The 22,818-nt window shown below is 39.1% G+C and overlaps 1 long non-coding RNA gene across 1 annotated transcript; it reads right to left on the bottom strand.

Moving 5' to 3' along the window:
- Positions 1-812: 812 nt before the first annotated feature.
- On the bottom strand, positions 813-13,211 carry LOC110354056 (uncharacterized). Its single transcript, XR_002405459.4, has 3 exons — positions 12,557-13,211; positions 12,004-12,089; positions 813-1,086 (listed from the first exon to the last, which is right to left on the bottom strand). It is a non-coding gene; the product is annotated as an uncharacterized lncRNA (long non-coding RNA).
- Positions 13,212-22,818: the final 9,607 nt, after the last annotated feature.

The raw sequence follows: 22,818 nt of genomic DNA, 5'->3' as shown, positions 1-22,818 counted from the left end.
AGAGACCCCCACTATTTTACTTCAGTTGAGACAGAAGTAAGAACAACCTGTTATTTAATGAAAAATACTTGAAATGTTATACCTGTGGCTGTGGTGTGGGGAGAGTGCAAGGGAAGGACAAAGCAAATGTTAATTGCAAGAGATTGTAATTGAACTTTATCTTTCGCTAAAATCTTAAAGCAAGTCAAAGTTTTCTGACACGGTCCCTATACACACACCAAGCAACTTGATCCTCAGCTCACGTAGAGGAAGATCAGCGGCACTGCAACATTTGCTTCTCATAAGTAGGTAGACTAGTTGCAGTGCATTTACAGAAAGACAGTGAAAAAATTAGAGATTGAAAACAAAAAACCACACCCAGGTGCTAGGAGAGAGGAACGCTAGTGCTGTCTCCCTTCGAGTGGAATGTAGTTTTCAAACAGATTTGGCTGAGTTTAGAGGTCCACTGATGGTACAGCCTCTACAGCCTCACCTCTGGCATAGTGTGAGAGCATTCCTCTTATTCTTGAACCCACTCACCCAGTGAATGCAAAGTTGGACTTAAGAGATGAGTAGTGCAAGTTGCAGGTATTTCAGCTGAAGTGAAAGCAACTGAGTAAACCCAACCCTTGGGATATGAGACTGCATACCTTGGGGAGTTGCCTGAAATCTTGCTTTAGTGTAAGTGCTCATTCACCGTCATTCATTGTAGGCATAATTTTACATATAAATTCAATATTCTTACTGAAGTGATATTTTACACTTCTAAAGTGATTTTCCTAATCTCACTGGAGAGAGGATAATGAAAAAAAAAAAAAGTCAGCAACGATTGCAGTGTTTATTACTTTAAAAAACAAACAAACAAAAATATACAGCAAGGGACAGCAAAAAAACACAGTCCACACAACAAACTCATCACCTTTGGAAATCAATCAAGGGATTTGAAGCTATTAAAAAAAAAGGAGAAAAATTATCCTGAAATCTTTCAAGATAAATTTTTTCATTCCCTACAAAGCTGATCCATTTTTTAAAATGGATGCTGATGACTTGAGGAAGGGCTGGTGTCATGGTTAGCTGGGGTTATAGCTTTGGTTGACTAGAAGAGACCTGGAAAAAAAATGCAAAACAGATTAGCAATGTGCAAGTAGGATGCAGAAAGAGTGCAGAAATATGGCAAAGAAGAGTGAAGAGACCTTTCAAATTAAGAAAAGATTTGACACTCAGTTTGAATCTGCTACTGCAAACATCCCCCATGCCTTTCCCTTGGGAGATTCCACTAGAGAGGACATCATTTTTAATTTCTTCAGCCAAATCACGTTACTCAGCAGTTATCATGTTTTGAGCCCTCCCCAGGAGATGGGGGAACAGGCATTTCACACTATTGATGCAATCCATTTCTGGGCAGAGTTGCCAGCCACTGTGGTTTCTGGGATTCATGCCAGTAGGGATAAGTCTGCTTGTCAGTATAAATCCTGTGTATACATAGGCCATAAACTTGTGCCAGATTTTTTTTTTTTTTTTGGTTTGCCCTTCCATTCCAATTCAACAAAGCTCTCCCAGTAGCTAGAATTTTTTCCTTTTTACATTGAATTGCCCTTGGAAACCACAAGGGTTTATAAGTTCAGGGAAAGAGGAAGAAAAATACAGTGTATTAGAACTAGTTTTGCAGACTCTGAACTTCAGCAAGGGTTCAGGTGGTTTGAAAAAAACCCAAACTCCACAGGAATCCCTCAATCCTACTCAGAACGCAAACCTGGCAGAGCTGCGTTTTATCTGATGTTACCCCCCACCTGGTGCAATTTTTCTTTCCTAAATTTTTCCAGAGAACCAGGGTCAGGATTTTTTTTGGTGCCAAAAGCTGGATTTTGTACTTACCACCCACACAGAAGAATCTGTTTGCATATGGTATTTATGCCACTTTTGCGTGACATATGTTTGCGTGTCTAACTCCCAGAATGGGAAGTCTCAGGCAATGGGTAGGAGGAACAGCAGGCCAAAGCCTTCTGCTTTTGAGTGGAAGAGTTATGAAGCTCCAAATGCTTTCATTTTTGTTTTTCCGAAGAAAAGGATAAACAAGGGCAAAGTGCAGAAGGAAGAGGCACTGGTGAGTAGGACTTCATATCTATTGTGTGCATACACAAGAATGAATACGTGTGTGTACACACACGCATAGCCATACATACGCACTCCCATCTTATTCGTAAGAGGCCAGTCACAAGAGCTCAAGATTTCTTTGAGACCCAAATGTTACAGAGGAATGAATACAAGAAAAAAATTTCCAAACTAGAGATAGTTCTGAACCATATTTACCACTGATTGCAGTAAACTCTCTGCCTTCTCATAGACATTTTAATGGCAGCATTTTTTTTTTTTAATTCCAATACAATGCAGGGGGGAGATGAATAGGAAAATACATATATTTCACAGAAAACTAACAGCCTATTTTTTCAAAGAAAACAGTTAACTAATTTTATGAGTAGCTTCAAATAAATGTGACCATGGTCGATTCATTCCAGTTGTTAAAAGACAATTTAAGTGTTAGGGAAGATGGCTTACACAGTGCACCACTCTCTCTGAGTGCTCCTGGCCTATGGCCCAGTTCATAAGCACATACATGCATTTTTAATATTATCATCCTGAGGCAGTCTTCTAGCATGACTATTAGTATCAGCAAAGCTAAACAGTGTGTTTACTGGGTGATCAGAGGAACTAACTATACTCTGCCCTCCAAAACAACCAAAGCTAAAGGAAATCTGTCAGATCTACACACCTTTCCATAAGCCTTTTGTGCCTTATATTGCCAGCTATGCTGTGGTGATAACCACATTTGATTGCAGGCTATAATGGTAAATAACTTAATTACTGTGATGCCCACAAAACTAATGTGGAGTGGGCATGAGTTTTTAAGTAAGATGTCTTGAAGCCATTTTGTCTCATATAAGTTCCAGTCAAAATTACCATCAAAAGACTGAAACTTGTGAAACAGAAGCACTGTTGTTGAAACAGAAGGCTATGTTGTAAAACTTCTGCTATTAACTACCAAAGTGGAAATGTAGCTGTATTAAGTGTCCTGAGGTCAGCATTGAAAAGCTTCAGAAAACATTTGTGAGAGCAGAAAAGTGTGTGTTGCAAATCAGTTGTGATGGGGAAAGCTTCCAACCACCTCCCTGCAAATCATCAGCAAGGCAGTAGGGCAGCAGAGGAGGAGGGGAAGCAATCAAGTCCTTGGTATATACCAGTGTTAAGAACATTTATTAAGTGAGCTTTATTTCCTTCCCCGCCACCTGCACCACGAACATCAGAGAGGCATGTGATAAGCCAGGCCCCCAGAAGAACTGCCTGTCACTTGCTACAACCTGATATTTCAGAAATATTTGAAAGGGAAAAAACATACAGTCAGGACTGCCTAGGAATCAATATGGAGTAAATGCATTCCAACTCAGTCCTCGCTCTGCACAGTGTTTGATCTAGGATGTTTGAGTAGCTGATCTGTGCCACTTGTGTCAAGATAGCATTATTCATTAAAGCTAAACAGAACAAACACTTCCCACGATTGTCCCCAAGGCTGTTCTACACAGAGTCTATTTCATGGAGTAAAAGAGAAAGTGGAAAATTTCAGAGCAAGGCCAGGGTATGCACCTATGCAGGCCTGGCACTGGTGTAGCTGAAAAAGTTGAGGAAGGTGATTCTAAGAATAGGAAGAAAGATGTTGGGAGATATGAGAAGTAATTTCAGGCAGGCAGGAGATATGGTGTCCTTGATAAGTCAATCCGAAGAGAAGACTGAGCAGCCACCCTGCTTCATGACCTGGACAGGAAATTGTGGCAGACAGGTGGAGACCCAGTAATCTTCACAAACTTGCTCCACCATTTCTTTCCCAGCTCACCAACACATTCAGTCTCCTGTCCCAAGTAACCCACTCCCCAAATTCTCTGAACCCGCTCTTAACTTTCCACAGGTCTCCTAGTACTGTGCGTCTTTTTGCCTGAAAAAAAGACAATCCTCACAGCAATGTATTCTGCTTATGAGAGTAGATCAATCTGATGGCAGGCACTAGGACTGCAAATCCAAGAAACAGATTTGTGCTAGGCCTGTTTGCATATTCTGTATGTTTTTCATTTTAATTTTCCAGTAACAGCTATAAACCTCCACATCAAGATGAACAGAGCTATTTCCCCTTAAAATACCACAACATCCACATCTTATTTCTGGTCAGAGCATCAGGTGGACAAGTGTCTGAGATTATTATTCTTTCTGTCACATCACCACAGTTAACTAGGGGACTTCCACAACCTGTCACCCCTGTGTGTGGCTGAAAGTGGAACTAACAGTATGAGGATAGGAGTGGGATTCAGCACCTGGAATTAGACATGACATAAAATCTAAAATGAGTCAAATTTATAAATCACCTGTCCACTTTCTGTCATTCTACTTGTTTTCATCAGGTTATGACAGTCCCACTCCTTTATCTGCAGAATTTTTTACGTTAGAACTATTCAGCACAGAAGTATTAGCAGATAAACACATTATTCAATACGTTTTTCTTTTTTTTAATTGCTGCCTCAAATCTATTGCAGTAGCAGATGTAAATACTGGAAGGATACATGACTAAGTAGGTAGCTGCCTTGTGGTCAATCCTTTTGGACATTTTTCTCCAGCCTTAAAAATGGTATAACCACATTTCATTTAGTGGGAATACAAAGCCTTTGCCAAACTTACCTTGGAGTCATTCCCCAAATGGCATGGATAGTGTGATCCCACTGGGTAGGACTAGAAGCTCTAAGCTGGCTCTGCCACCAATCTATTAATTAGGATGCACAAACCTGCTTTCAAGTCATAGAATATTCCATCTCCTCTTCTGTTGCTTATCTAGAAGCTGAAGGTTCTGCTGCTTACACATTATGTTATCCCACTACAACACAATCTCTGACACCCTCAAGAAAACCATTTTGTACTGTAGCTTCTTCTCTACAGTCACAAATAAGCAGTGGAAGATTATATTGTTTCAAGAGTTTCAGGCACCAGAGCATCTTCCAGTAAACAACAGTTCCATGGACTGGCTAGTGAAGTCTGTGCACCTTAGAACAGCATCAAAATTTTTCTACTGTTGCACAGATCATGGACTGGAGAACATCAAAGACGTTTAAAGGCAATTTCACCATTGTCTTTAAATCAATCTATTTTATAGTTTAAAAGCTATTCGATTATGCATTTTTTTTCTATCCAGCTGTAGTGAGATTGGGTTTATGCCATTATCATTCTTAGATTTGCACGCTCTCCATTTGCAAGTGAGCATTCCACATGAGTGGGAGGTATTTTAGGTGGGGCGAGGACAATATCTTTCTTTCTATTCCAGAGCTTGCCAACAGAAGCATATGTAGTCTGGGTGGATTCCAAAAGTCTCTTGAGCATATGGAACACCAGTTTACAGTGTGCTCAGACCTCCCGCTCGACTTGGTATGTTGGCAGAACTCCCACCACAAGCACCCCATTTCACAGTCAAAATCCTTTCTGCCATTATGGGTATCAGTCAAAGCACCCGTAACTTGCACGTAATACCACAAACATTTTTGTTCTACAATTAATGATGCAGGGAGTTATATACATCCATTTTTAAATTACAAAGCATAGTGGAGAAGTGCTGCTGTTACTTCTTATTTTATGGTAGTGCTGACAGTGTTAACTTCAACTTTGCAAGCATAAATGAATCCAAGAGGTATTCATGTGCATGAAGCTCACTTCAGACAGGTGCTGGACCTTTGGACGTGAACTGCAATGTGATCAGTTTGAAAACTTTTAATAAATGAAGCTAAACAGTTCTCAATGACACCAAACTTGGAAAAGGAAAACACACAATTGGCAGATTGGTACACTCTCCAATCTGTCATCCAGCATTTAAAGTGGAGTCTGTGTATTACATGTACCGAAGTGACCTTGAAGTCACTCAGCAGTAGACGGACATTAGCCAATGAGGTGGGAACATTCATACTTCTATCTCATTTTTCCCAACAGTTTTTTCTCCCTATGATTGTTCACTCTTCTGACAGCTCCCAGAATGTAGTGTTGAAAATATCACTTCAGGGTTGAATTTCATCCCATAATTTCATCTCTGCACAGCGAAGTCCCTATCTGCAGATACTGCCAATTAGCATTCCTCCGTGAAATCAGACAGACAGCATTGATGTACTCCAAATGAAAAAACACAGCAATCTTCCTGACAGTGCTCATATGCTGAAGAATAGCCCATTAGGTTTAAAGAAAGAATCAAAGTAGTATCAATTGCACTAATATTTTTTTTCCCCGTGAGTACTTCATATTGTAGCCTGCCACAGCTAAGAAAGAGCATCAGCTGGTACTGGGGCTGCATCTGGGCTGGTTCTTCTATTATGGCCCTCTTTTGTGTTACAAAAGGCACACTGGAGTCTGTTTTTTGAAAGACTGAAACTATTTTCACAGCTGAAGTTACAGCAACTATTTAAAAGTGGGAAATGAAGAAAATCATCTTATTACTTTCCCAAGGCCCAGGATTATACCCTTTTTGCTTTTCAAGGATTGTGGATTTTTTTTATTGGTTCCTATTTTCCTACAGCCTCTGGTTTTGCATAATTTTCCCCACTGTCTCCTATATTTTGTCTTCTTCTGGCACTCCAAATATAGTGGTCCCAAACTTCTACCCTTTTTTCCTTGAATTATACCAATGTAGAAGTTGCAAATGGCAAATGTTTTATTTTCTGGATAGACTGAGGGAAACTATCAGACTGCTTTGGCCTTGGGTCTAGTGGCCACTAAAAGCTGTTTGGAGAAAGGGAATTCACTTGAAAATGACATAGATAGAAATAACCTGGACTCTTACATGGGTAACACTGCAGCATGTCTTTTCTTTACCTTTTTGACTCATATTGTTTCATTGCTATTCTCTGTCTCAGACTTCTCATGAAAGATTCTGAGTTTTACTATTTGTTTCCTTCCCCTAATTACATCAAAATCCTGAGACTGTACATGTTCAACTTGGCCTTCTATTACATTCATTTTTTTTTTATTAAAAAAAAAAAAAAAAAAAAGTACGGAAGGTTTTGGAAGTTCATGAATAAAATAGCACTTTGTACTTGCAAAGCTCTGCTCCTAAGAGGTTTACAAGATCTTTCAAAAACATTAATGAATTAAGACTTATTATAATACCATGAGTGCTGAAGTGTGATACAGTCCTTCGGTTAGGAGATAACAGCTTGGAGAAATAGCTCACTATATTTTCCTGTGTCTCTGGGCAAATCATTTAGTACCAGGCCCATAAAGATACAGAGGCTATTAATTCCCCATTGAAACTTGTGGTAAGTTAGACACTAAAATAGAAGCTCAGCTTTTAAAGACCTCTGTGGATCTCAGCTAGTTCACGTGAAAAATGAAAAAACGCAAAAAAGTTGTGGGTAATAGGAACATAAATACATGGATAAATGAGTAAGAGACATTCACAACCCAAGGCACTCACAGGTTCTCACTGCCAAAAGCAAGGAGACAAACCCCATCCTAGTCACAGAAGACAGAAGGAAAGCCAAGAGCAAGTGACTGGCCATCACAACAGAGGTTTGGAAAACCCGTTGCCCTGGAAAACACAGTAGTCTCCTGCTTGGCTGTCAGGCTCTTATAAGGTGCAACATATAAGGTGCAACATCTCTGTAACTTAATGTAACTTTTCTTCTTCTATGTTGTGAAAAATCAAGAAGTGAAAGTCATCCTTGCTGTCAGCACAAAAAGAATACATACCCCTCTTGCCTTTCACCCAAACAGAGTACTGCCACTACTCAAAGACACTCTAGCTGTGCCCTGTGGACTGCTGTTTCTATGGGAGGCAGTCTTCTCAGCCCAGTAAAGCAAACCAAAAAATTTGATTTATGTACTTATATATGCCACCAATGCTATAATGTTTAGAGCTGCTGCAAAAAGAAAAATGGGAGGGTGAAGGACCAATACAAGAAACACTTCTGACTGAGGTTTGATGAGACCCTTGCAGAGTCTGGGGCAACAGGATCATTTTATTACATTTTCCTTTTTCATTATAAATGTTGTTTCTGAAAACTGTCTGTGCTTGCTGCTCTCCAAGCTTCTATCACAGCAAGACATCCATGAACTATGGAAAATAGGCAACGCATCCAATATGAACAAAAGAAAATGAACAGAAAATGGAAATGGTAATACTATGCAGGCAGTCAGTTTTGGTTGACGATGATGAGAAGACAGTTAGTTCGAAATACTTTATTTTGCTATATTACAACAAAATTTATTCTGTGTCCAACTGGAACTTTAACACCCCCAGCCCCCAGATTTGGTTATTTTTCTCTTTTACCTGCTGTACTTTGTTTTAAGGATATTGCACATGAGCATAATCAATACAGCCTGTGATGAGGTAGTAAAAAACATATTTAAAAGCTTTGCTCGTTATCAGATTTTGCACAATATGGGCGACACAAGGCTGCTATATTAAGTACTTGCACTGGTTTTATCTAGACAGGTCATATAGAAAGCACAAAGTGCCTCTCAGTCTACAGTTTTCTTGCTTTACGTTAAGGACTTGCGTTTTGCCCTATTAGTGACCTAGCCTTTTTACTTAACACCATACAATATGCTTTCAGAACGCTGAAATTCAAGCTTGAAGTTGTGTGAAAACCTTTAGCTCATGTTCCTATTCATACCTACAAACACACATCCCACTAGTTGCTAGAATTGGCACCATTCACCATGGAGTTACGTGGCTGTCTAGAGACAGAGAAAGTAGAAATTGCCTTTGCTGTCAGCTTTACATTCAAGGCTTTGAAAGCAGCAGAAATGTATGTAAATGTTAACTCATCTGGCCTTCTGCCCCAACCAACAGTAGCTCATCTGACTGAAGTAAATTCTCTGAGATCACGGCAAAGCAAATTCTGTCTCCAAATTGCCAAGGCACTACTAATAAACTAGACAATCCCACTGTCATTTAAATTCCTCTGTTCTTTAAGAACTAAGACATAAAAACACAAACCCATTCTGTAACATTGCACAGTAAATTACAGTGATGTTTGTGTAGTGAACTGCAATGCATTTGACAAATACTGTGATTTTCCAAGTGCCAGCAACCATATTGCAGTCTCATTGCCTAAAGGCTTTCTAGGTCTTCTGTGTTCCATGGACTGTTTTTTTTTTTTTTTTTTTCATTCCATGTTTGTACAGTTCTTGACACAGTGGGACCTAGCTGAGTAACAAGGGCTTGCAGGTGCTACTGCAAGAGAAATAGCAAGTAATGATAAAGTGCATACACAGATTAAAGTTATTGAACTTGTAAATAAAGTCCGTTCTGTACAGACTGTTCTGCATCAGAGCTAACCTGGGAGTCAATATGTGACGAACAGTCCCCGTGGAGCTTCTATATTTTATCTAATACAGCATCTTATCCTTCAGCCATGAGCAACCCTTCATCAGAAAAAACTCCCAAATAAGTTCAAACTTCTTTTGATTTTTTTTAAACAATCACATTATTATTGCCATAATGTTCCCTAGTGCCTGCCATTTTGAACTCTAATGATACTACCAAAGTGATCAAAGGCACAAAGCTAAGTACACTCTGGGGAAAGGAATGTGTTTCCCAGCTTCCCGCACCACACCTTTTAATCCCCTGTTGTCTTTTATTATTGAAGTCAGCCATTAGAACAGCCAATGCTGTTCTGAACATCATCTCTCATAGTGGTGATTAATTCTATTTTTTTTTTTTAAACCATTCAGTAAAAAGTCAGAGAGCAAAAATTTACTTAAACAATAATGTTGCAACTCCCATCTTCCTAACACATACTTGTGTGGATGTCTGCATTTCCACCTACTTTTAAACGATGACCAAATCATTTTCCTGCAGCTTCATAAAATGGCATACATCACATGCATGTGTGTACATATGTGTTGTGTTGATATAAAAACAAGGAATGGAAAGCAAACACATGCTGGGGCAGAGTGCTACATGTTTCAATGTCAACAGACTGTATGTGATGGTCACTGAATCACTCCCTGTAATTTTAGTACTCTACAAAGTGACATTGACAAATAACTATATTAAGATAAACCCCTCCCTTCTCACTGCAGTTAAATCACACAGAGAAGACAGTCCAACTCATCAAAACTCATGAAGCTGTTGAGCTAAAGCAAGGGCCCAGTCCTCAACATATATAAATCAATATAGTTTCATCCATTTTAAGATGAGATGCATAAATTCACTCCAAAGAAACACAAACCGAACACGTTTCTCCTACAGTTTAACCAGTAAGTCTCAGCTGAAAGCTATCCTAATTGGGCTTACACATTATTTTTACAGTTTAGCCTCAGCTTGATATTTCATTCTAGAAGGAAAGAAACCTGCATAACAATCTCATGGAAATCAGCAGCAAATATATTGGGACTGAGGCAATAGGGGATCTCTATCAAAGGAGGCAGGTAAAAAAATAGCAAAACAAGAACTCAAGCAAAACCAAGAGAAACACATACACACTTACAAAAATCCCCACATGGTCACCACTCTTTTTGGGTTAAGAAGTACTCAGAGTCACCATTTTATATGGGCATAGTCAATTGTATTCTGACTAACCCTCTGAAACTGAAAGCTGTAAAATATAGGCAAATATACTGCTCATATTCAATTAAAAAAGAACCTAAGGAGACTAATTTTAAAGCACTAATTATTTTCTCCTGTGGAAACCAGAGAATAGCTGAACAACAAATTATTATACAACACCCTAACAAAGGTTCATAATGAAATTGAAAAGATTCATATTTCATGTATGGGTCCAGTAAGTCCTCGTTTGTCAAACTGATCACAAAAGTCAATAGATCAGAAAAACTAGTAGAATCCCTGTAAACATAAACTAAATGCTGTAGCCCTTTTTTCTCTAGGCACTTTGCATTACCAGAACCCCCAACAATAAATATAGGGAATGACAGCATTAAGTGAGCTTTGTAGCTTCCCTGTGTATGGACACTGCCCCAGCAATACGTAACATGGATATATTCAGTATCTGATAGAAGAATTATTAGCTCAAAAGAAAGGCTAGAAAAAAAATCAGACCAAAATGCACTTAAGCAGGATTAGGTAAGGGAGAGAACCCTGGGCACTTCACAATCATAGGCTCACAACCTTCATTAATCACAAGAGCAGAAACACACAGTAGAAGATTAATTGTTCATGAAACCAAAGCTTGGCCAAAATGTTAAATAATACAGAGCTGTAGCCCACGCAGTACCAAACCAGTACAAGATGCATATGATTCTATAGGCTATTTGTGAGAAGATAAAAGAAAATGATGTCCCACTGGAAACTAATGAAAATTAATGAGGCTGGGAGTATTCCTATGGCTGAGACGGTGTTTTTTTTCTTTTTTTTTTCTTATTTTTACAAGATGGATTGCAAGTGTGCATGAGCAAAACACACAGTCATTTTTATACTCTGCAGACTTATATGCATTGGTGTGAGATGTAAAGAGATAAGCCAGGTTGTAGCCATGAACCTCTAATCAAAATGGGACAATGTATTTTAACACTTGTGTGCATTTACATTGCATTATATAAATCTCCACAGTATTTCACTGCAGGTCTCTGCTGCTGTTTCCCCTATTTCTATGTGATTCATTATAAAACCAATAAACTATCCAAACAAAACAAAAAATATAAAAGCAATTTTCTTTAGCATATGTTTTTTCATAGCAGCTTACAACCACCATTACTTTTCTATTCCCCACCCCCCCTTTTGCTAACTGTGCCCCCTCCCTTTTTCCAGTATTATTTCCAGTTAAACAGAAATCAGCTGGGCTTCTTTATCTTCTGGTTGCTTCCTTATTTATACATATCAATAACATTCCTAAAACTCCAGAAACAGCGTTTCTTTGGTTTGTAAATACTCTATGTGAATGTAGTCTTTGCAAATTGTTGAAGTTGTTAAAAGGATTTCAAGCATGGAAACAATAGATAAAATACAAACAACATTAAGATACTGCCTTCTCCTCCCCCCTACCTTACCAATATTCCTCACAGCTGACTGAAGAAATTCATCTTCTGTGTAGCATGTTCAACACTTCACTGGAGAAGGCCAGTAAGGATGTCAACTATTACATTGAAAGGAATCCACAGAAAAATTGACTGATACTCCAAAATCTCATTTCACTGAAGCCATTCATCAACAATCAACTGATAACAACCTTTGGTCATTACTGTTCTGTCCTGCATTTGCACACTACTTCAAGTAAGACATTAAATCCACCTTCTAGTCAACAGAACAATTTGAAGTTCTCTACTGAAGACGCACAGGATTAAAGCAAACCATACGTAGCCAACGTTTTCTAGAAGAGATTCAAAAGAACTGTAGTGACCCTACAACACTAATCTTGAAAAATACAACATCAAAACATGTTTATTTATGTCCTTCAGAAAGTAAGTTGAATTGTCCTTCAATAGTAACTCACTGAATTGTTGCTGCCTTCTATGCTAAGTCCTCACTGGAATATTATGTAAGAACGGACAAACTTTTGCCCTGAACACAAAGAATGTTACAGCAAGAAGTAAAAAGTCTTACCAAAAAGAAACAGCAGTGAAGAAACCAGCCTTAACAACACGTTGAGAGCCACAGGTGATTATCTGCCAAATTTAAAGTCACACCCAGTGCATAAGGCATACTAGGTAAATTGTACCACTTCTGTTAATGATTCCAATTACATCAGCAATAGATCCTCCAGTGAGGAATTTCATTTTTAGGTAGCTTTCTAAAACTGGAGTTCGTTCTTTGGGACTAGGGTTTAAAAACAAAAAAACCAAAAAACAAAAAACCACTATTTTAGGTTTAGAAACTTTTACACTGTGTTTTGATCCCAAGAGTGAAGCTACAAATTCCAGACTTGTCTCTGGCTACCTCCTTATGGATGTAAATTTACTACAAGACCTAGTAAGCTGTAGTCTCTGCAAGTATCTTGTTCAATCTTTGCAGTAGGAGGGCTGGGGAGCACATGGGCTCTGAAGTCAGGAGCAGCAATGATTGTAGGCACCTGAGAAGACAACAAGACTATTACAGAGGCACTTGTCTCTGTAATAGTTACCAAAATCTGCAAAACCACAAGACTTGTTACCCAAGATATGTAGGCTTGTTTTCCCTCAAAAGTCACAAAGCACTGATAAAGTGGAAATTCTTTTTGTTTGTTTGTTTGTTTGTTTTTATAAGTACTATTTAAATGTCCTTGAGTATTCAGCACATCTGGATGTAGCTAGCAGATATGCTACAAGACCTAGGAGAAATCCATACATTTTTGGGATGAGAGTTGGAGGCCAAACAAATCAATCTGGGTAAGGGCTCATAACACAACACATGAAACAGCTATTTATGCAATGGAATCTCATACAAAGAGCCTTGGAGAGACAATGTGTTTCTCCATGTAAGGACATGAGTTTTGGTCTTGTCTGCATGTCTTGATCTGAAGGCAGCTCTTTATTAGACTACACACTACACATGGGCTACAGGCACTTGGACTAGGAAGTCAAAGGTAGTGCTAGCATCCCTTCTTTGTTACTGACAGCAAAACTAGCATTTTGTTTTACATGCACTCATATACATAGTTTAGATGTACCAGAGATGTACCAGTGACTTTTTTTTTTTTTTCTCTCCATTGACCATGGGGTCAAATCTAAAGGGAAAAGTTTGAAAGTTGGAGACAGATCATTCAATTAGAGTGGACAAGGATGAATGGAGTAAAAGTGACCTTCTTACTAACAATCCAAGAGATTGCCATATTTACTCAGTTCAGCAGAGCAAATGATGGCAAAAAGAGGACCAGATTCTCTGTCAGAGCACAGTAGCATCACTCCACTGACTACAATATACTTTAGCATAATAGTGGTGTAGCTGGACTCTAATGGATTGCTGCCACATTACACTACTAAGGATCTTTACCACAAGAGAAATTAAAACACTGAGTAATTTAACAGTACTAGTTTCATTTTATCCTGATTTTGCTGGTGTGTAAATGTTTTCAAACACACAATGCTGTTGACAATCAGTATAGTACATTTTGCAATAGAGCACTTATAGACTTATAAAATGCATCAGACATTAAGACAGGTGTGTTATATTGATAAATATGTTGACCAAAATTAAAGTGACACCAGTAATATATATGAAAGAAGAAGAGCTGCGTGCTGGGTTGGAAATATAGCTGGAAAGGCAGAGGTGAATTACTGTGCAAGAGAGATGGCATGAAGCCAACTGTCTCTGGATAATAGCCTTTTAGGTATTTGCAGATTAACTAGGTACTTGGAGGAGTAATACAGACCTCCTTCCTCTCCCCAGCTACAACACATGGCAAATAAGAACTGCAAACCCATCTGACTTTTCTGGTTTGCTTTGATGTAAGACACCTTCTCCCCAGATGTGGTCCAGTCAAACTGATATCTTATTTTGGATATAAGGGTGGATAGAAGAATCTTTTGTGGTCCATATGAAACATGGATATAAAATATTAAAAATATATAAAATATTTTGACTTAATAATTTTTGAGACAGTTGTGTCAATTTTTCAACAAAAACAAAACAACCAAATCCTAAAACACTTGTTTTAAAATATTGCAGCTTTTCCATATGCTAATCAGTTTCTAGCCTAACCTGTTCTCTGAATTTAACCTGAAACCAGAAGGAGTTTGATCTCCCTGATATTCATCTTTCTATGAATTTGTCAAGAAAAAGCAATCATTTATATTTTGTTATGAAGACATCAAAAGGAGAGGAATGACACAGCATTCATAAGGATTGTATGCTATGGAAGTAAAAAGAGGGATTTCTAAAAAAAATGTTACCGAACATGACACATACTAGTTCCTCTGGCATCAAGTAATAAGAACAGAGAGAGAGACAAAAGCCATGTATAAGTAGGTGCTTTGTAGCCATCAGTTCAGATTACAGCATGAAAAATAGTTCACAATAAATAACATCCAAGGACTCTCTAGGAAAAGTAAAAGGTACATAACACAAAGAAAGATTTAGAGATAGAATCACGCTCAGACTTAAATGCATTCATCATGTTCATCGTTCACTGAAACTCCCACAAACTCCTGAAGTTTAACTGTGTCCTCAACCCAAATTTCCCTTACTGCTGTTAAAACGCCATGTTTGTTTGTATTAGGTGTCCTCAGATGACCAAATCTTCTACAAAAACAATTCGGGACCCCTGGGGCACCTCATGCTTTCCTGTGCGTGCAAGAGGAGACAGTCACCATGTCATCTTGGGGAAGCCCATGGGCTACAGAGAACCTTCTGGAAGAGGCTGAGTGGCCACCCTCAGGGCTGAGAGGAGGTGCAAGCAGTAAAGGGAGTGGGCTATGGTGGGAGGCAGAACCCATCCTGCCTTCAGGGGCAAAGTCTGTCCTTCAAACCTAGGCCCCTCACCCTGAGGAAAGCGCAGGGACTCACTGACAAGAGTTCTCTGCCACACGTGTGGTAGAGGGCTGTTTGAAATTGTTTTTGAGTCTCTCACTGAGCCTGTATCACCTGCCAGGGCCATTTATTTCACTTTCTGAGAGAAATGTCATCTTCCAGCTTATTTTTGTGCTTCAATGTATCACCTGAGGGCCTGGAAATCTCTCCTGAGGCAGTTGTGCCTGTCAAGGCTGGTCAAGCCAGGCTGCGGCCTGCCTTAGAGCAGCAAGGAGCCTCCCTGATAACTGAGTGGCATCGTGAGGGTTGCCGTTTACCACATCTCTCCGTTGCAGGGACTGCAGCCACAATTTACACCAATGTAACAGGAATGCCTCAGACCATGCCTAATGTGCTCCATGCTCCAGAGTCCAAATCCCTGCTGCACAGGCTGGGATGACAGACTGTGTGGGCTGAGGAAGGAGGGGTGATGCACAGCGCAGGGACAATTTGACGAGGAGAAGGAAGGGCCCTGATGACGTCCTCACAAGTGCTGCGAGCAGCTGATGCATCAGCCTCTGACTAGCACTTCCGCAGCCCAGATGGCGTGGGGGAGAGCAGACGCTGTGTGATGCCTTGTGCTGCTGGAGAGGGTCATCCCTTCTACATGCTTCTGGGTCTGAGGAGAAAAGGTGACCCCAACTGGGGCTTGTTTCACGGCTGGCAGCGGACCAGCGACTGCTCTCTGGATCCGCTTGTCTGACTTCAGTTTCAAGCAAAGCAGTACTAATTTGCTTCATCTGATGATCAGTCTCATTATGCACGCTGTTCTCCTCTTAACTTCCTTGAGTCATGTTTTACAATGTGAAGTCCCAAATCCTTTCTGTTCCTCTTTTGTATGTGTACATACACATCTGTCCAACTAGGCAGATGCTGATTTAGCAGAGTTGGGAGTAAAGAAGAAAAAAGAGAAAGAAGTACCTTTGATATCAACTTGGTGCACCCCAGCTTGTTTTTCTTGGGCCAGAACAGAATGGAAACCACAAAAGACCCTGAGAGTGAGCCAGGGCCAAATCATGGGAGTATCTCGACATACCTGAGAGTAATCCAAAAACCTCCATGTACTTAAAAATCTCCAATGTTCCATTCTCCACATCATCCTCAGATTACCAGTTTTAGTGTTTTATTTGTTTTAGTGCTTTATTTATCTTCATTGCTGGAAAACGTTTCCCTATGTCTAACCATAAATTCACTTGTAAGAATTACACGTTAGTCCTTTCGTTATTCACTGGAGTTGTGGAGAACGGTTTATTTCCTTTATTTTTACTGCTTCCAGTAAAATGTTGGTTGTGTCTGTACGATCAGGTCCTCAGTCCTAGGGCTGCATGTACAGGCTGGCTGTGTCCTGACTGGCGGCAACCACCCCTTTTTGTGGCCTTCGGTTCCCCAGGGAGGCCACCCACATGGACAAACATAGTCCAGCCTCTCTCAGTAGTAGCTCCTGCTGCTGTCACAACACAAAGGCAACACAGAGCAAGCATTACCTGGGATCCTGAGGACAATTATGTTTTGCTCTGTATGTGTCATGCAGAATGGTAGAATTTGCTTCCATGCAAAATGGCCTTTGCTTTGTATTATCCAAAAGTCCTTGAATTAATCTCATTCTCTTGGTTTGTGTACAAAGGTACATCTGTAAATATTGCTTAAGAGAACATTCCTTATCTTCAGAGTAGTAGAGTTGCAATATTTTATTTATTTATTTATTTTTAATTTTATGAATATTGAATATAACTGCTTATGAATCTTTTGTCTGTATCATGTGATAGTGCAAACTCAGGCAGGCTTCAGAAAATTATGCACCCTCATTGTGCAATCATTGTAAAAATAGTTCTTAAATTGAACACAAACACTTTATGCATATGATGGAGGTATTATATTATGGTTACAGTCCTTTCTGCTAAAAGATTATAGCTAGGAAAAGTCATAGAAAGTTTTGCTAACTGGAAGCATGTTTAAGAAATGTACGGTAGTGCTATTAACTAAAATTGTTATCCTTTTTTTTTTAATTTATGCAATTTTTATCTGATCAGTCTGTAGTAATTTATATAGATACAGCTTTTGGATGTCTGTTTTTGTTATTAAATAATAACAAAAAATCCTCTTACATAAAAAGTCAGTTACCTGCAGGAAGAGGTTCCTATTAACATATATTGAAAACAGAAGGTCTAAGGCCGAATCTCTGTGAAAGATCACCAGCTTCAGCACAGTGCTCCTTGTCTGCTCTCATGTCATAATGCAGTGGGAGAAGAAAGGCAGTGATATTTTCTGACCCAGTCAAGGGTGTGTTGACCTTGTACTGTGTTGATGAACAGGACTTTGGAAGACTACATGAAAGCATCTCAATAAAAGTGCATTGTTTAAAGGAAAGTTACTTTATGAACACATGAGAATTTTAAGATCCCATATGCCAAGGAATAATTGTTCTTGATTAAAAATAAAAAAAAAATAAATAAAAAAGGTGTGTTTATGGCCTGGAAATTTATGAACCATTAGAAATTAAAGCTCACCAGGCAGTTTAATTTTCTTCCTTAATTTGGCTACCTCTAAGCTCAAGATCCCCTAACCTTTCTTCAAATACTGCAACTCATCAGCCTGTGAAATAATTAGGCTGATTTTCTGGGGATGTCAAAGACATGTTTTTTCTTGAACCACAAGTAATGAATTAGTACACAATCTTGTAAACATTTCCGTCCTGTGGCTTCTGTTAGCAGTTATATGTGTGGTTTGAAAAAAAACTCTTAAAATATTAACTTAAATATAGTAAAATAATCACTATATATGTCACTATAATAGTCACTTATAATGCTGAAATTGCTTCTAGATTATTATTATTATTTTTTTAATTACTTTTCACTTGTGCTTTGATGAAGCTGTCTAGATGGTAGGACCATGCACAACACAATCCCTTCAATCTGTAGGCATTGTCTGTGGAAATGGGAGAAACATAATGTAAGCAAAACAACCAAGCCTGTACCTGGGGCCTGAACTCTGCAGCAGAGTCCTAAAGACCTATGTAAACCCTCTAAAAATTGCTTGAAATGGGTTTGAATAGCATCTATGTCTTTCTGGTGTTGGTGAAGTATTAAATTCACTAAAAATGAAATTCATCTATGCAATCATGAATAACTGTAAATATAACCTGTAGAATCACCATTGTAAATCTACAGATGCCACATGCCTTTTTAAGGCTGCACTTAACCCGTTTGCCTTTAGGGTACATTGCGCCCTAAAGAGGAATTGTAAATAACTACAAATATTAACTTCAGAAGCCCAGTTTTAAGACCTGTATCCATCCAAACAGAGAAGAAGAGCACTATCATTTGACAGACAGTGTTACAGCCTAACATTTTGTAAATACTCATACTGCCAAGAATGCTTGGTAGAAATTGAACATGTGAGTAAAGCTGAAAGAAAAAGACATCTGAGGAAATTGTATAAAATTTGCAGTGAAACAAGGTCACGTTAATCAGTTAATCACTTTCTTCTAATTACTATTATCATGTTTTGTACCATTTCTGATACTCGGTCTTTCAGTATAGCAGCAGTCACCAGTGCTGGATTGGAACATGACTATTCAGTGCACAGGAAACTGGTGCACATGAAAAGACAGATGTGAACATGCATACATGTACACGAACGATTTCCCATTAAAATCAATATTGGATCTCCTGTTATTAAATCTGAGTATCAAAATTCACTCAAGGCACGTTTCTGTAATCCCAAGCAACAAGACTGTTCACAGGGTGCAATGAAACAGCTAGGAGCATCACTAGTATTGATTAATGCAATAGGACTGAGGGCAGAAATTAAGCTGGGGATAGGGGTCTCCATTAAAAATGTTTATTGCCAAGTGCTCATATATCACTTCAGTTCCTCTGTAGATCTGAAGAAAAAAGAAAACAACAACAACAACAAAAATATTAGAATTTTCTTCAGGGATGAAGAAAGTCATTTAGCTGACGTGTTCATCACAGAAATTTTGCTTCCTTTCTTTACTCCAATCTTATTTAGGGTGCTAAGAGTACTAATAAAACCTGATAGAAGTACCAGTTTGGGAAAATAGTTAAGTAGGTGCTTAACACAAAACAACACTTTAAACAAAATATATACTTTTCCAGTTCAGCATTCAGTAGTCTGAATCTCAGAGTGGGAAAACAATCTCTGTTATGATATCTCAAGTTGGATACATCAAAATAGCTCCCCCTGCCACCCTTTGTATTCTTCTTATCCCACCAAATTAAATAACTTAGCCAGCAGCTCTACCAGGTTGTAATCAATTCAGGAAAACATCCCATAACAAAGAACAGAGAATATATTGATACCATCTGCTCATCCTGTCACTTTCTCCAAGCTTGCCAGTAACTTCAGAACCTGATTGTCTGGCAGGGACTTTTCAGAATGACCCACCTAGATCTGCATGACTCTGCAGGTATCGACAGCTGCTCCAAGGCTGCTTGCTTTTACATCCATCTATTTCACTTGGTGTTCCAGGTTCGTACAGAGATATCTCAGATCTAAGCATAAAATTTTGCAGCATTCAAGCATCTGGAGGACTAAAATGGAACTCCACTTTTTAAAAATCAGGAGACAGTTACTGATGTTTTTGTTTATTTGTTTTTATGAGTCCTTTTGAGTTGCATCAGCCCTGTAATAAAACCTTCTCTATTTGCCTGTGCTTCTACCCAGAGCCAGAGCAAGGAATGAGTAGCAGGAAGAATTCTGATGAACCTTCATATGAACCCCTGTGAGCTCTGGATTCGTTTCTGTTTGCTCCTTACTGTTCTGTGGAGTCCTGTTGCTCTAAACTCACGCATTACATTTATATGATTCCTACCTTCTTTCCATGTTAAATTTTGTCTAAGTTTAGCTCTAGAATGAGGTAGCCTAGGATGTAGTAATGGGACTAGGAAGCAGAGTGTATAGCTAAATATATGGAGGAATAATTTCAGGCACTGAAGAGAAACTTCTGAACAATTAGCAGACAGTAGAATGCTACTGGCACAATGCACATGTGAAGGATTTAAGACAGAGTATGCAGCAAAAACTTCCTACACCCTTGCACTGACAAGCAATTACCGGTGTAGCAGCACAAGACCCTACTCATGTCTCTGATGAAAAACTTCCATTGCACTAACTCCAAAGGAAAAAATGGTTCACAACGCTGTGTGGATTCCTGTCTCCATCTCCGGCAAGGCTTAGCAAAATCTGCATCACTATAACATGTACTTATACATATCCTAAGAAAACAAGAGATCAGTTAAACCAGGACAGAAAAGCTCAGAAACTTGCCAGTGATATAGTTAGCCTGCACCCTGCTGGTGACCTGTCCTAATCCCTCTCAACTGGAAGGTTTGCCATCTGGTGGGGGTCTTGGCCCACAAACAGCAAATGCTTTGATCTCAGTTCAGTTTCCAGCTGTTAGCTGTTCTCACAAAGCCAGTGTCACTCTTACCGGGGAGCCTCAAACACAGACTCATTCTCCCCTGGTCAGTGAGGCAGGTCACATCAGGGAAGCGTGGCTCTTAACCACAGTATCAGGTTGGCAGGAACTGGTACCTGTGCTGATACACTAGAACAGCGGCGTATCCAGCTGTCAGGAAAAACCTCTTGTTATATCCTTTGTACTCCAGCTTCAGCAAAGCACGTGAGCTTACCCCAGAGCAGTGTGCAGGAGCTCCACACCTGGCCTCAAGGCCCATGAGCCCAGCCCACAGATCCTGATCAAGGGCAGGCAGGGCAACCTGCTGCTCCATTCTCCAGAGCTACCGTTCACACAGATAAATCAGGAAAAGAACTGCTGTTATCCCTGCTTCATAGCTGATGAACTCTCAAAGAAAAACTGAGCAAAGTAGAACTGTGATTTACATTTGCATTTCCTCAGTCCAAAGCCAGCAGTATTTACAATTCCAGTCTTCTTCTCACAGTTCTAACATGCACACACACATAAACAGGGTGAAGTGACTTTTTTTTTTTTTTTTTTGAATAACTTTTCACATACTGAGCACACAATAATCTGCACAACACATCATTATTTGTAACATTTTATCAGTCAGTGCTCAGAGAGTAAGTCAGGGATACTGCCTGATGCTTGTGCCCAAGCCCTCAGTGCTTCTTGGAAGTATGTCAGAGGAAGGAACAGCTAAAAGGCTGGAAAAAAAACAGCAAAGGAAGCAAAGTGTGTGTGAGTGAGTGAGAGCAAGAGAAAAATCCAGTCAGGCCAGAATTCTCTGCTTGCCAAAAACAAGCTGAGAGATCTATTTCCAAAAGAAATGAGTCAAACCAGGGAAACAAAAATAATAATGCTGTGTGCAACTTAAAGCAGCAGCTGCTATCTGAGAGAAAACATGAGATGAGTTAGAAGACACAGAATATTAGTCTTTTTTTTTTTTTTTTTGGTTCTCAAATTACTACATTTGTGAAGCTTTTGGCTGAAAAATATTTGACCTAATCACATCTGTTTTGACAACTTAAATGAGAGGCCCGGCAGCTGTAGCTGGCAAAAGGATCCCAAAAGCTGCAGACACCATTCCAATATTTGTGCTCTTGTCTGAACAATCTAGGGATAACATAAACTCTATACCCCAAAATTGCCTATGCAGTGCATAACCACTTAGAGATGAATGCTGCAGCCACCCTGCAAACAAGCCTGCTTCTTAATTCAGCTATTCCTTGCCTTAGCCTCTGGAAATGAGAACCTATTACTTTGATGAATGTAAATTTACATGTATATCATATTCTTGCAAACAACTGAAGCCTTTTTGTCTACACCCAGATCCAAGAGTAAAAAAAAAAAAAAGGTTGCTGAAGAGATGTGAGTGCTGACAAGTTAGAAGACTTGTTAGAAAGTCTCACAAGTAAGTTGAAACCAATCTGTCTGAGTCTTCAGTGAATACAGAAAAGATGTCTTGCAGAAGGTTCAAATAGCATACAGAAGTATTCTTAATGATACACAAATATACAAATAACCAAAAAAAAAAAAAAAAAAAGAGAGAGAGAGAGAGAAATATCATTAATATAGTTACACAAAAAGGATCTGGCTAGATGATTTAAGCTGTTTTTTTGTCCCTCTGTAACCTGCTGGGTTTTATTTAGTGAGAATTTCCTGTCTGTAATTTTCATTGGCACATCAATTTTCTTGCAGTGCCTTATTCTTTTTCAACATCTGCTGCTCAGTTTGACGGTATTAATTTTGGATTTTTCCCCAGATCAGATTAGTTGAAGATTGTGGTGAATGTTGGCAAAAGATCTAAGTTTTCTGTCTCTCTTTTCTCATCTCCCTAATGAAAAACTGTTTTCTTGAGATTCACAATCATTGCTATTATTGCACCTGATACTGAAAATCATAAAATGGTCATGGAACTGTTATACATACTAATAGAGAT

Source organism: Anas platyrhynchos, chromosome 11 (genome assembly GCF_047663525.1).
Source record: "Anas platyrhynchos isolate ZD024472 breed Pekin duck chromosome 11, IASCAAS_PekinDuck_T2T, whole genome shotgun sequence".
NCBI classification, from domain to species: Eukaryota; Metazoa; Chordata; class Aves; order Anseriformes; family Anatidae; genus Anas; species Anas platyrhynchos.
The sequence above is the reverse complement of the archived record's forward strand: the minus strand, read 5'-3'. Positions and strand labels throughout refer to the sequence as shown.